General features: G+C 41.2%; 1 protein-coding gene across 3 annotated transcripts in view; it reads right to left on the bottom strand.

Moving 5' to 3' along the window:
• Positions 1–12,834, bottom strand: part of Ccny (cyclin Y) — a 166,382-nt gene that overhangs the window by 88,511 nt on the left and 65,037 nt on the right. The window contains exon 1 of one of the 3 annotated variants that reach the window (XM_087206938.1): positions 7,523–7,685. The exons of the other annotated variants lie outside the window; for them this stretch is intronic. The gene's annotated coding sequence lies outside the window, so the exon portion shown is untranslated. Of the gene's footprint in view, positions 1–7,522; positions 7,686–12,834 lie in introns of those variants that run through there. 3 annotated transcript variants of the gene reach the window in all.

Here is a 12,834-nt window from a genome sequence, read left to right as displayed (position 1 = left end):
GCTTAGGTGGTGTCCTTCCCAAAAGAGCCCACATCCTCTGCAGCAGTCAAGTACAGCTGTATAGAAACCACTTCGACAAAAACATAAAACACTACTTTGTAGGGAAGGAGGAAGGTACTGCTTCTGGTTTTCTTTTGAACAAAGAACACATGTACAACATGCCCTATTTTATATCACACCCAACCAAAAAGGGGAGAAAAAGAAACCAAGAAAACAAATTAAATGTTAAAATAACTACAAGAAAGAACGTGAGAAAGAATTTAATGCATGTTTTTGCATTTATGATTTCCTTGTAGGAGGGTTTAAAAATAAGCTGCTGGCACTGTGCCTGCCTTGAAAGCACGAGGTCCGGAGTTCAATCCCCGGTACCAATAAAATAAAATAAAATAAAAATAAGAAGCTAAATTTGTATTACAGTAAAATAGATGCGAAAGATTCGATATGAAGACAAAACCTAGATCTGCTTATCTCTCAGAAGGAACTGAAAGCCAGCCCTCTCTGGCTGAGTTCTAGCATTCAACAAGAATGATCCACGGGGAACACTCCCAGTGGAGACTTGTGGACAAAATGGCAGGAGCGCCTGGAGACCGAGTGGGGAGAAGGGAACACCAACAGCACATGGGACTAAAGCAACAGTCTCACCAGAGACTAACGAAGGGCAACAGCCAAAGCAGATGGACAAAGACCTTAACACTGTAATCATCGAAGACAGACATGATGGTGCGTACCTGAAATCCCAGGACAGGGGAGCATGGGCTACACAGCAAGTTTTAGGCTAGCCTGGGCTACACAAGATTCTTGTCTCAAAAAGCAAAACAAAAAACCCCCTGAAAATCATATATATAATCAGAAGTTATTTCAAAGAGAATAAAAAGGAAAAAGTACATAAAGAAAGCAAATAAATAAGATTATCTAAGGCCATGACATCAAGCATGGGAGGTGGGGAACACATAAAGCCAGATAAGACTAGAACCTGGGTTTCAATCATCAGTACTGGTGTGTTTGTGGGGGGGGGGGGATCATCATCATCATCATCATCATCATCATCATCATCATCACACAGCTTGAAACAGATTAACCAATATGTGAATACTGAAATATTTCTCCTCAGATTTTCAGAAAATAAAGAATTAGTTCACTATTTGAATTAGATGGCATACCACTAACAGGTGACAGAAAAAAACCAATCTTCATCTTTTAAAAATTCATATCCCAAAGAATCTGAAGGTTATTTTTCGGTGTTCACCATTCTAGGTCACCGCCATAATTCCTGACAGTCAAATTCTCAGTTAACCTGGGTAACACCTGTCAGTATTTTACTTACTTTTAGATCTGATAGAGAGCTTAAATTGCTAAAAAGAAAGTTATATAGAATTTACTTCCTACCTTATTTTATAACTATAAATCTACCTTTCAAACGTTTGGATTCTAGGAGAAACTTGAAAAAAAAGGTCACCTCAGGCACAAGGAAATATGATGCAGAACTAATGATAAAACTTGAGATGCAACTATGAAGGCAGAACTGTTCTGAATTTAATCAAGCCTATCAAGCTTCAGAGGGATGGATAATAGGCAGTAAGATTAATAAGATCTGTATTCAGAAAAGCTACACTGGAAGATCAAAAAATGCACTTCAGAATCCAGCCCAGTTTAATGGAACTTTAATTAAAACCACCACAAGACAGCCATGTTTAAACAATCCATCTCATTTGGAAGGCTGAATCAGTAACAAGGCAATTAGTCCAGCACAATAGAAGCTCCCTTCTGAATCTTTTTTGTTCCCTTTGAGTGCTCAAGAAGCACAAAGTTGCCACCACATTGGGCTTTGATCCAGGTTGTACCAAGAGACAGATGCAGAGAGAACTAGGCGATATGAATTCTCTGTCGATAGCTTTCTGCTGAATGGTGAATGCAGCTTTGCAATCTAGAACACAAGTGCATACAACTGTTACTCACCTGCAAAACCCATAACACTGAGGTGGGAGGAGGGGACATATGAGAGGGAAAACACTGGGCAGCAAAGTTCCTAAATTTGCAATCTTAAATCATCTTGACTATGAAAGAAAAATAAAGCCAGATTCTACCAGAGTGGATTTTACTGGCACCTTCAGAAAGTCGCTGAGATGTCCTGTTTGTTAGCCTAGGAACATTCAAAAATATATGCCAACCAACATGTGCAAGGGCACTATGGTCCTGACCAGTCTTGAGGAAGGGAGAGGCAGGGGAGGAAGCTGACCAAGCCACCTACATGTGAGGTCATGTTCAGGGTCCACGGAAACAGCACTGCAAGAGGTCCAAAACCACTAAGGATAAGTTGGGATTCAGAGGTAACCCAGGCAAGCTCCCTGCTGAGCCTCACTGTGCTGGCTCAGGTGACACTGCCCTCAAGGACAGCATTTTCTTATCATTTGTTTTTGAGGGGAAGCAGAGGTAGGGCGTCTGGTAGACTTCTAGTGACTGAAAACCGAAAAGTGAAGTCCACATCTAGTCTGTTGTTTTCCTAATAAAATGTGCAAGGTTTGGTGAAATTCAATTTTTAAGGGAAGATCAACGCTATACCCCTACTTTCTATTTTTAAATTCCAGTCAATTAACACCATCATGTTGAAAACAGGAAAAGTTACCTGTGTAATGAACTTGCCCTTTGAGAAAAGAAAATGTTACAGTGATTAGCTTCGATTTCAGTGATGGTTTCATCTGGTGAGGGGAAGAAGTATTATCTTTTCCAATTAGAAATGTCCAGAAGAGTTAATTAAAATGAAACCCTTCGATGTTTATGGTACCCAATGGAAGAGTCCATTCCACTCAGCAAAGCTGTCAGTTAGTTGTATCAGGTCCTCCTGAAAACCTCCTACATAACAGTATTTCTTTCCATATACTGTTCCCAGTGGGTTACCTACCTCACTGTCCTGAGAAGCTAAAGTGAGGCAAGGATTTGCTTTAAGCCACTGCCAGCTTTCCCCACAACCTGCCACCTGCTCTTACTCTTATCCTGGCAGATTCTTTTCGGGAAGGAGGAAGTTCACTGAGAAAGTCAACAGGGAGGCTTACCCGGGTCAAGAGTGCACCTCATCTCCAGGCTTCAAGAAAGCAAAGGGCACTGGGGTCTCTGGTGTTAAGGCACAGGCCACACACCGCCTCCTCTCTGCACCAGTGTCCTCAGGGCCAGTTAAGAGGCAGAGAACAAGGGAAAGCTGCTGCTGTTTGGAAAGCCCACCAAAGCTCTCAGATTTACATTTTTAACTGATCCTTGCTTGAGCAGCCAAAGGAGATGACTCTCCATTGAACACCCATTTGGTTTCCACCTCTGCCTCTCCCCTACTTAGGATCAGGTGCCACTGTAATGAGCAAAAGCCTTACTTCCGGTTTACTTCTGCCGGTTGTGTCACAGCCCCTGGGTGAGCTTCACAGTCCATTTAGCTTTCAGTAAACTTGTACTCAGCCACTGTGGCTGAGCCGTTCCTGCAGACCGGTGTTCTCCTCTGGATAAAAATACCTCCATCTACCAGGGGAACATGCGCTACAACAGTTTCTAAGCTCCCAGTGTAAAGGCTCCAGACTGCTGGACTGTAGAACATGGTGCTAAATAAAACAACATCCTGGACTGGATGCTGCCCTCAAGGTGGCCATGTCCAAGCTTGGTCACAAATAGCTCTGTGCAAGATATACCACTTCCATAGGTCTCAGGTATTGCCAGGATGAAAGACTACAGGAATTCTACCACCCACAGAAAAAGTAAGGGGAGTGGGCTGTCTTAGGTTCCACTGAATTCACTCTCTGTAACACAGTAAAATAGAAGGTTTTCCAAACTGCAAATTGGGCTCTTTAGAAGATTATGAAATCAAGTTAAAGGATCATGACATATCTTTTTTAAAATATGAAATAAAATAGATGAGTACAGAACATGACAATATGAAGTGTCTAAATATTACTTTATGTGTTTATCAGTATGAAAGGCTTAGAGTCATATGTAAATTTTATCTACCTACTACAGGTCTCAGTCAAAAACTCAGAAAGCCCTAAGAGGAGTAAAACCCAGTACAGTTATACAAAGAGTTATAAATATGCCAGATTTTCTTTTACTTACTAATTAAAATCTTTTAAAGTATCTAATCACTTGAGAGAAAAAAAGTAAAAGAATCCAAAATAAGCCTACCAAATGCTGCCCATCTTATATAATCAACAAGTAGCTTTTGGTAGTTCAAATATTGGTATCACGTACTTCACTGTATGATAATTTTGTAGATTGCACCTGAAAGTTTGAATCATTAATTCTACTTCTGGCATTATATCTTACTGAGATGTGTGGTGCACACAAGGTTTTAGGAACAAAGATGTACACTGTGTTATTTACAAGAGGAAAAAGAAAACTAAATAATTAAAAATAATAACAAACTGAGTACCTAGCTGATAAATATAGCTGCAAAAAATAACTTTTATAAATAAGCTTAATACATTTGTAATTGTGAAAAATACTTGTTTATCTTGCTAAGTGGAAAAAAAAGAGAGAAATGTTCATATGTGGTATCACCATAATGATATATAGAAGATTTGGGTAGCATGAGTTTCATTGTTTTGGGAGTAGTGGTTTTGTAACAAATCCAGTTTTAAAAAGTATTAGAAGAAATTACCTATAAGTATTCACAATATTTCTCTTTGTAAGAAGCAAGTAAAGGAGCTTTTCCCCCCCCCGCTTACTTTTCTATTTTCTCCATTTTTTTCTAATGGACAGATAATAGCTCCCTCCCCACCTGAGGTTACCCAGCCCACAGTTTCATTTATACAGTCAAACATGGTAAGTATAGTAAGAAATGGATGAGGGGGGCAAGAAGACCACATTCATATAGCTCTCATCACAGTATACTACTATCACTGTTTTATTTATTAGCTATTATCAATCTCTTACAGCACCTGATTTGTAAGCTCTACTGCATCATAGGTGTATATGACAGAAGGCATGGCACTATCAGCGGTTTTAGGTGTCCACTGGGGTTTTGGAATTTATTTCACATTCGAAGTGGGGAGAATGGTTTAATAACTTTTTCTGTTTAAGTACGTCAATACTATACAGTCTTTAAATGTCACCATTAAATTCCCAACCTCATATGATAAGAAACTAATTCTAGAATAATGGAATCTTCAGCAGTCACTCAGAGGAAAAGGTGCTAGTAAAAACTTCACACAAGAAACAGGAAAACATTAAAAATTAAACAAGTAGAGATTAAATGCTTTTTACTTCTGAATAGGAGAATACTGTTTCATTCTAAGATAAGTAGAGTTATGCTTGCTTTTAAAAATACCAAACCCAGTATTATTACTGATCTAATAGGAACTAAAAACCTGGCTTGACATATGAGTAGGAGGAAAAAAAGGATTATTTCTCATTTCTACAGTATTTAATGCCTATAAGTACAGACAAACAAATAGTCTCTGTCAAAGAACCAATAACTGTAGTACTGTAACTGCTCCAATCACTGTAAGCCTCAAATGTGGGGCACAGTGCAAACTGTCCCAAAGGGACACTTTCAAGATCTCATCAACAGCTTTATCTTCCCTATGTAACCTCATTATTTACCATCTCTCCTCTGGTACTCAACTGGACAAATGCCACACTTGCTCCCTAAATAAATTCATTCATGTAGGAATTAGAATAAAATTAACTAATAAATAAGACAAAGTATTAGTCTGGCCTTAGCAGACACTATTACTCAAACTATTAAAGAATTCAAACGAAATGCAGTGTCTTATCAAAAATTTCACCAGGATAAAAAGTATGCACGAATGAGATTAACAGAGGACACTGCCAGTCCCAAAGCCACTGCTACTCCAGTCACTGTGGCATGTACACATATGCTCAGAGGGCAATGCTGGTGTGGGGTAAGGATGGACAGAAGGTGTACACTGCCCACACTTCCCTGCCCAGGATTTCTTGGGGTTATCAAGTAACTGCCTACCAGAGCTACAATGTTTTGAGGCTAAAACACAAGAGCCCCAAGTCTGCCCCTAGCTAACAGGCCTAGCCTCTGGCTGGCCCTAGCACTATGAACAGCTGGCCCCAGGAGGCTCCTAGTTGAGCCAGAGTCCTTCTCAACTGACAGAATCATGGCAAATCTAACCACCTCTGTTGAGTGCCATACAGAATTGAACCTCACAAGAGGACCAAAAAAGAGGAACCAAATCTGGTTTCATTTTTTCCACATAGTCTTTGAGGTGGCTCCACTCTGCCATCAAAAAAGGTGCCTCGTGATAATCACGCATTTTCTAGTCTTTTTGTTTTGTTTCTGTAGTTACTCGGGACTGAACCACAGGGCTCACGCATGCTAGGCAAGCACTCTACCCGAGCTTAACCCCTGGTTTTCTGGTCATTTTAAGAAGAAATGGAAAATTACTCATTCATTCTGGTCTGAGGCACTTACAATTACAACTTCCCAAGCACATGCACATAAAGCTAAAAGAGCAGCAAGCTCTGAACACACCAAGCAAAAAACACCTACATCTAGGCAGCTACTGAATCCATGATGGTATGAGTCACTTTGCTTCTTTTCTCCTCTCAACTTCTAATTCCTTTTGTATGAAGAGGGGAAAGGGTATGAGAAGATAATTTTGCAATTTACATAAATGTGCATGCTAATTCTAGGTGTTCCTCAGTCTTTATCAACAGTCCCTTCTATGCTAGGAAATACATGTTTATTCTACATAATACTACTGTTGAAAAATAGTGATTTGCATGAAGTATAAAATTTGGTTTAAATGTATAATAGATTGGTAAAATTTCAAAAGTTAAAATAACAAGTTTATTTAAAATAAACTAATAGAATAGGGTTTAATTTTAAAAGTAAAGGATTCTGTAACTTACACACACACACACACACACACACACACACACACACACAGAGCTTTTGTTTAACAGTCCCAGAAGAAGCAATCTCTCCAAAGTCAAAGGCAGTGGTGACTACAACAGTTTCCTCTGGCTCCCAGCCCCCTGCTCTATCACAATGTCATTCTCCCATATGTAGGGCAGAGAGGAAGAAAAATGTAAAAAATATCTCCCCCTGAATTGAAATACGTATCTCTAACAAATAAGCAATGATACACAAACTGCAGCAGGTAAAAAAAAAAACCTCCCAAGTGCTGCATCTTCAGGGTGGCTCTACAATTCAGGGATCTTGGCAAGACACCCTTCAAGGCACCACCAGCCTAAACGACATAGTCCTTCAGTAAGAAGAATCACTTAACCCTGTGTATCTCTGCAACTTCCACTGTGCCCTACCAGGGCCAACTCTCAACCCCTGGAGGCTCTGCACAACCTTGAATGCCATTTTCCAATTCCCAGAACTGTCCCATGGAGCCTTGTCCAGCTCTCAGCCATCCTGACAAAAATGGCCCACACTCAGCTGGGCATAACGGTTCATGCCTGCAATTCCACACTCTGGGAGGCTGGCTGTCTTAGTTACTTTTCTCATTTCTGAGACACAGTATCTGAAACTCACAATTTAGAGGAGGAAAGGTTTATTTTGGCTCACAGTTTGTAGAGGTTTCAGTCCATAGTTGACCGGCAACATGGCAGAGGGCATGGTAGAAGAGAAACAGGCAGGCAGGAAGCAGCAGCCATCAAGGGGGGATATACACATCCGTCCATATATACCCTTCCAGGCCATGTCCACAGTGACGCACCTCTTCGCACCAGGCTTCCCCCCTAACAGCACACCTGTTATAAACCCATCAGTGGACTGGTCAGCATCACACACCCATGATCCAGTCACCTCCCCAAAACCCCATCTATGAGTGAATGAGGCTTCAGGGGAACATCTAGATATAAGCCATAACAGCTCTGAAACCTAAAACTTTTTGTATTGTTGTCAATCAAGTTTAAGGTTTTAGGGCATTTTGGATTTCAGATTTTTAGATCAGAAATGTTCAAACAATAAAGTCTATGCAAATATTTTTTAAAGAGCAAAATATGAAAACTTTTGGTCATAGCATTTCAGATTCTGTAAATGATCTGTACACTAATCTGACCTCCCTTCACTGTCCCTCACCCCTGCTGCATCCTCATTTCCCTCTGTCCCACTCACAGCTGATGACTGATCATTCTAATAGCTCCCTTGATGCTCACCACATGCTCTCCATCTCCTCTCCATCTGTCCCAAACAGCTGCAGGTGTGCCTTGGTGGTCAGGCAGCTCTTCCTGGTCTACACAGTTCACAAAGCCAATGAAACCTCCGGCTCTCAATTTGCTGTCACCAGCCAGGTGCAGCAGGCCTCCCACTCTGCCTCCCACTGCACTCCACCTCCTAGGAAAAGCACCATGCCCTTCCCCAGGCAACCTTGCTACTCTGCAATAGATCCTGCCCCCTCTGACCTCCCCTCTCCCCATCAGCACAGGTACACTCAATAATTACTCCCATTTCAAAACAAAACTATAGCTCAGCACCAACCTCCCCTTTCCAGCTTCCTATTTCTTGTCCTCCCTTTTCAGTAAGGCTCTTTAATGCTCCCATTCCTCCCCTCTACTCTGCAGGACCCCTGTCCAACAGGCCTTTACTACTACCACTCCGGGGAACTGCTAGTATCAAGGCCACTGCCAAAACTCGGTCCTTATCTTACAAGTCGCTCCCTCCCTCCCTCCTGGAAACATCTTGCTTATTCAGCATCAACGTCTGGCTTGTCAGCTGGTGAATGTCTGTGTCTGTCTTCTGTCTTAGCATTCTGTTCCATGCTGACAGCTCCTTTTCACGTTTTCTGGCTGCTTCCTGGTTGCCTCTCCCCAGGCTCAGGTCTTGGTCACAGACCATAAACCCTTCCCTTTACACCTACACTTGCTGGCCTAGCAACCTAAGCCACAAGACTCAAGACTCTGACCTCCATATGTCAACAACTCCCACACTACTAGGTCCAGACTGACCTCTCCCTGAACTCTCATTTCCCCCTCCCCCAACTACTACTCCATAAATCAAAAGCTCCATTCAGCTTGGAGCAGTCTGGACACATATTCTACTCCTCACTTCCTCTCACACCCACACACCCAGGATCCAACCGCTTCTTAACACCTACACAGGTGCCATCCTACTTAGACCATCTCTCCTGTCCTCAGGATTCTGCTCTTGGTTCCGCTCTCTCTCGGGCCATTCTCTCCACAGCAGCCGTAAGAATCCCACTGAAACAGAATATGGAGTGTGTCTGCTGCAGTTGAGTGGTGCCCATTCTATTACTCACAATGGCTGTGAGGTTGGGCACATGCTGCCTAGTGCCTCCCTGGCCTCACTTCATCCCCTGCTCCCACTGCCTGGCTGCTTCTCAAACCCCCAGGCTTCCACCAGCTCTGCCTGGAAGGTTCTTCCCCCAGATTTCCACAGACCTCCCTCCCTCAAATGCTTCAGGTCTCTGCTCAACTGTCATCTTACCTAAGAACAAGACAATAATGTCACTTTATATAAGCCTTAGCACAGTAATTCCTAACACACCTGGTTACATGTCAGGCAATGTTCTTTTTGTTTTGCTGTTGTTTGGTTTGGTTTGGTCTGTTTTATTTCTGCCCAACCGTTTTGATCCTCTCTCACTATGTATGCAGCCCGGGCTCTCAATCCTCCTACCTCAGCCATTCAGGTGCTGGGATTATCAGCTTCAGGAATTGTTGTATAAGCTTTTTGTATATTAACTTGTTTAGTACAATTTATTTAATATTATTTTTACTTGAGCTAGAGATGTAGTTCAGTGGTAAAGCACCTGCTTAGTATGTGTGATGCCCTAGTTAGATCCCCAGCAACGCCAAAACACAAACACAAACACACACACTCACTCACTCTTCATTTTACCAACAATCATGTGTGAGCTCTATAAAGGCAAGGATTTTGCTTTGTTCAGTTATCCCTGAACCCAGGACAGTGTGGAATGCACACAGAACAGGTACTTGGAAATGACTTGCTGATTGAACAAAGGAATGATTCCACCACACTGAGTCATCTGTCTCTCCTCTAAAGCTTTCATCAAATCTGGTTCTGTACATGAGCAGCCAAATCCCAACCGCAATACAGTTCATTGACTTCGTGTGGTAGGAGCTGCTCTCCCTCACTGGTTGAAGAACAACCTGGAGGTAGCTGGGTAAAGAAGCCCCACTGGAAACAAGTAACCGCACTCAAAACAGAAAATGAGTCCAGTTAATGCCCTGAACAGCTAAGCAAGGCCCATAAGCACCTCTGTCAGAAGAAATAACAAGAAGAAACCTACACATTTTGGTTATCTTATGCTTTCTTGTCTGTTAGGTAATCAAACTGCTGTTCACAGCCATGTTTTTCAAATTATGGACCAAGCATACATCCAACCTCTGCTAAACAGATTGAGCAAACCAGTAAAGAGAAATCAACATGAGGCCCAAAGTCTCCAAAGTATCAGATGTGCTCATTATTTCTAACATTTCATGGCTGAAATGCTGCACTTGGATATTTATAAATATTTCGACCTGGTGGAATAACACTGCTACTAAACAACACCTCAAACCAATTTTTTGTTTTGTTTTGTTTTGGGTCTGTGCACAGCCGTGTGGATTGGACCCAGAGCCTTCATACTGAGACATATCTGAGGTGCTTTTAACATTTTTTTTTAAATTTGAGACAGGATCTTGGCTAAATCACCCGTGCTGGGCTCAAACTTGTAATTATCCTGCTTACATCTCCTAGTGCTAGGATTACAGGTGTGTGCCACCACACCTGGCTCAATCTCTTGAAATCTCAGTAGTTAAAATTTGTATTATTTTCAAGCATGGCATATTTTTCTTAAGAACAGAGATGTGTAGGTAAAATACAGAATTATTAGAAACAGATGATGGAGTTCATCACCACCACCATCTCAGGAGCAGATAATGTGTCCTTTCATCTGCCATTAAATATAAATAAAAGTATCCCTTTGGTTTATCACATTTTCACTAGTGAAAGCTGCCAGTCATTTTGAACCATCTTTACTTTTTAAAGGCACAATTGCAAATCCACATGTTATCTTTACTAGTTTTTCTAGAATCCAAACTAAACCATCTTTCTTTAAGATGTGGTAACCTGTATCAGCATTATACAAAATCTGTACGATCAAATTTATGTAAGAACTGCATAACAGACCAAGAGATACTGAATTTTAAATAACCTTATCTCAGTTAAAATGCAATTCTAAAACTATCAAGAAGAGGGCCACTGTGTTCACTTTTGCATGACTGGCCTGCCCCCATGCTGTAAGAGTACATATATATATATACTTCTTTTCCTACCTTTTCTTGGCACAAACTCACTCTGCAGAGCCTGTTTCTTTTCCTGGTTTTAATAAGACTTTGCTACTGTTAAATATAAAATTTTAGAAAAGAAGTGAAGACATCTAAGCCTCAACCTTCATCTCACCAGTGGCATGCAGGGATAGATAGCCCTGAGGTAACATGAGAGGGGCCAACAGTCTTAGGGATCCCACAGGGGTGGAGTAGGAGTATTGTGGACAGGTAAGTTAATTAGTTATCTTGTACGCAGTTAGAGCCACCCTCAAGACGCCAGCCCTAAAGGAGCCAACACAGCCATGAGCCAACAAGGAGAACAATTGAGGCACATTCACTGGTTAGCATTATAAAAAACAAGAGGCACTATATTACCTGGGTGATTGTACTTATAATCTTATTGGTTCGTCATGGTTTTACCCCACCTCATGCCCACCTTGTGATTTTCCATTGGGACTTATACTTTTGTCCCACTTTGTATCCCGCCTCAACTCTCAATAAATTTATCCTACTCTTAACCTCTATTGTTCCTAGAATTCATTCTTGGATTTCAGAAAACGTGAACTCACATTTTGGATATTTAACAGGTTTGGAGTTACATCTATTCCCCCTATATCAGGAGAAGTAACCCAGCACTGTCAGTCCCAGGCCTTCCCGGCTCCAGTGTCTAGGGCCAAGGAAGGCTGGGGCCTGCTCCAGAAATACAACATGATGCTGACTGATGTTTCTCTTCATGAGTACCACATTCCAAAAACACATGTATGCGGCAAATATACACTACCACATTTTTCTTGAATGAAGGAATGATTTCTTGCACACGTGTGGGATCTGGAAGTCAGTTAATTAAGGACAATTGAGTATTATATTCAAGTGTGTACAACCTGCAGCCTATGGACTGCATGCCCTTTGTTACAATAAAAAAAATATAAAAAATAAGTTGTGTTACGTCTATACATTAACTATATCATTTACTTTATATGAAACCCAAAACTTTCTCATCACTCAGTATATCCCAGGCAAGAAAAAAAAGCCATGATTTAAGTGAAATAAAATGTTCTATATCTCTAAAAGAATCTGTATTTTCTACTGAGCACATATGCCTGTTGTCTCAATCTGGGATAACAGTTTGGGGTTTATCTGACATGTAAACATTTTGAAGAAAAGACTTTTAAATCTCACTGTTCTGTTATCTCACTTCCCAGATGACAAATAAAACACAGTTCTATGAAATCCAGTATTTACTCTTCTTTGAAAATGGCTCAAATAGCCATCATTTCCTTCCACCTTTTCTCTTTATCGGTAACCAATCAAGAGACGAATCTCCGAAAGCACAATTTGTACTTCAGAAGTCTCTAGGAGAGCCCAAATCTCAAATTTCCTGTTTAAGTCTCTCATGAGAACAAAGAATCACAAAACTGTTTAGGGGCAGAGGAGGCTATGTTTTAATATTTAACTTTGAAATTGATTCCAAATAAAATGTTAACTACAGGTTCCCAGCAAAGAGGAGGCTTCCAGGTCAATGTAACGCAGCTCCCAGCTCAGAGTAGGAGGCTTCCGGGTCAACCTACCCCTGCTCCCAGCACAGAG

The sequence above is a fragment of the Heterocephalus glaber genome, unplaced genomic scaffold, assembly GCF_053883595.1.
Source record: "Heterocephalus glaber isolate CG9 unplaced genomic scaffold, H.glaber_assembly_v1.0 deba00000738, whole genome shotgun sequence".
In the NCBI taxonomy this organism is placed as follows: domain Eukaryota; kingdom Metazoa; phylum Chordata; class Mammalia; order Rodentia; family Bathyergidae; genus Heterocephalus; species Heterocephalus glaber.
The sequence above is the reverse complement of the archived record's forward strand: the minus strand, read 5'-3'. Positions and strand labels throughout refer to the sequence as shown.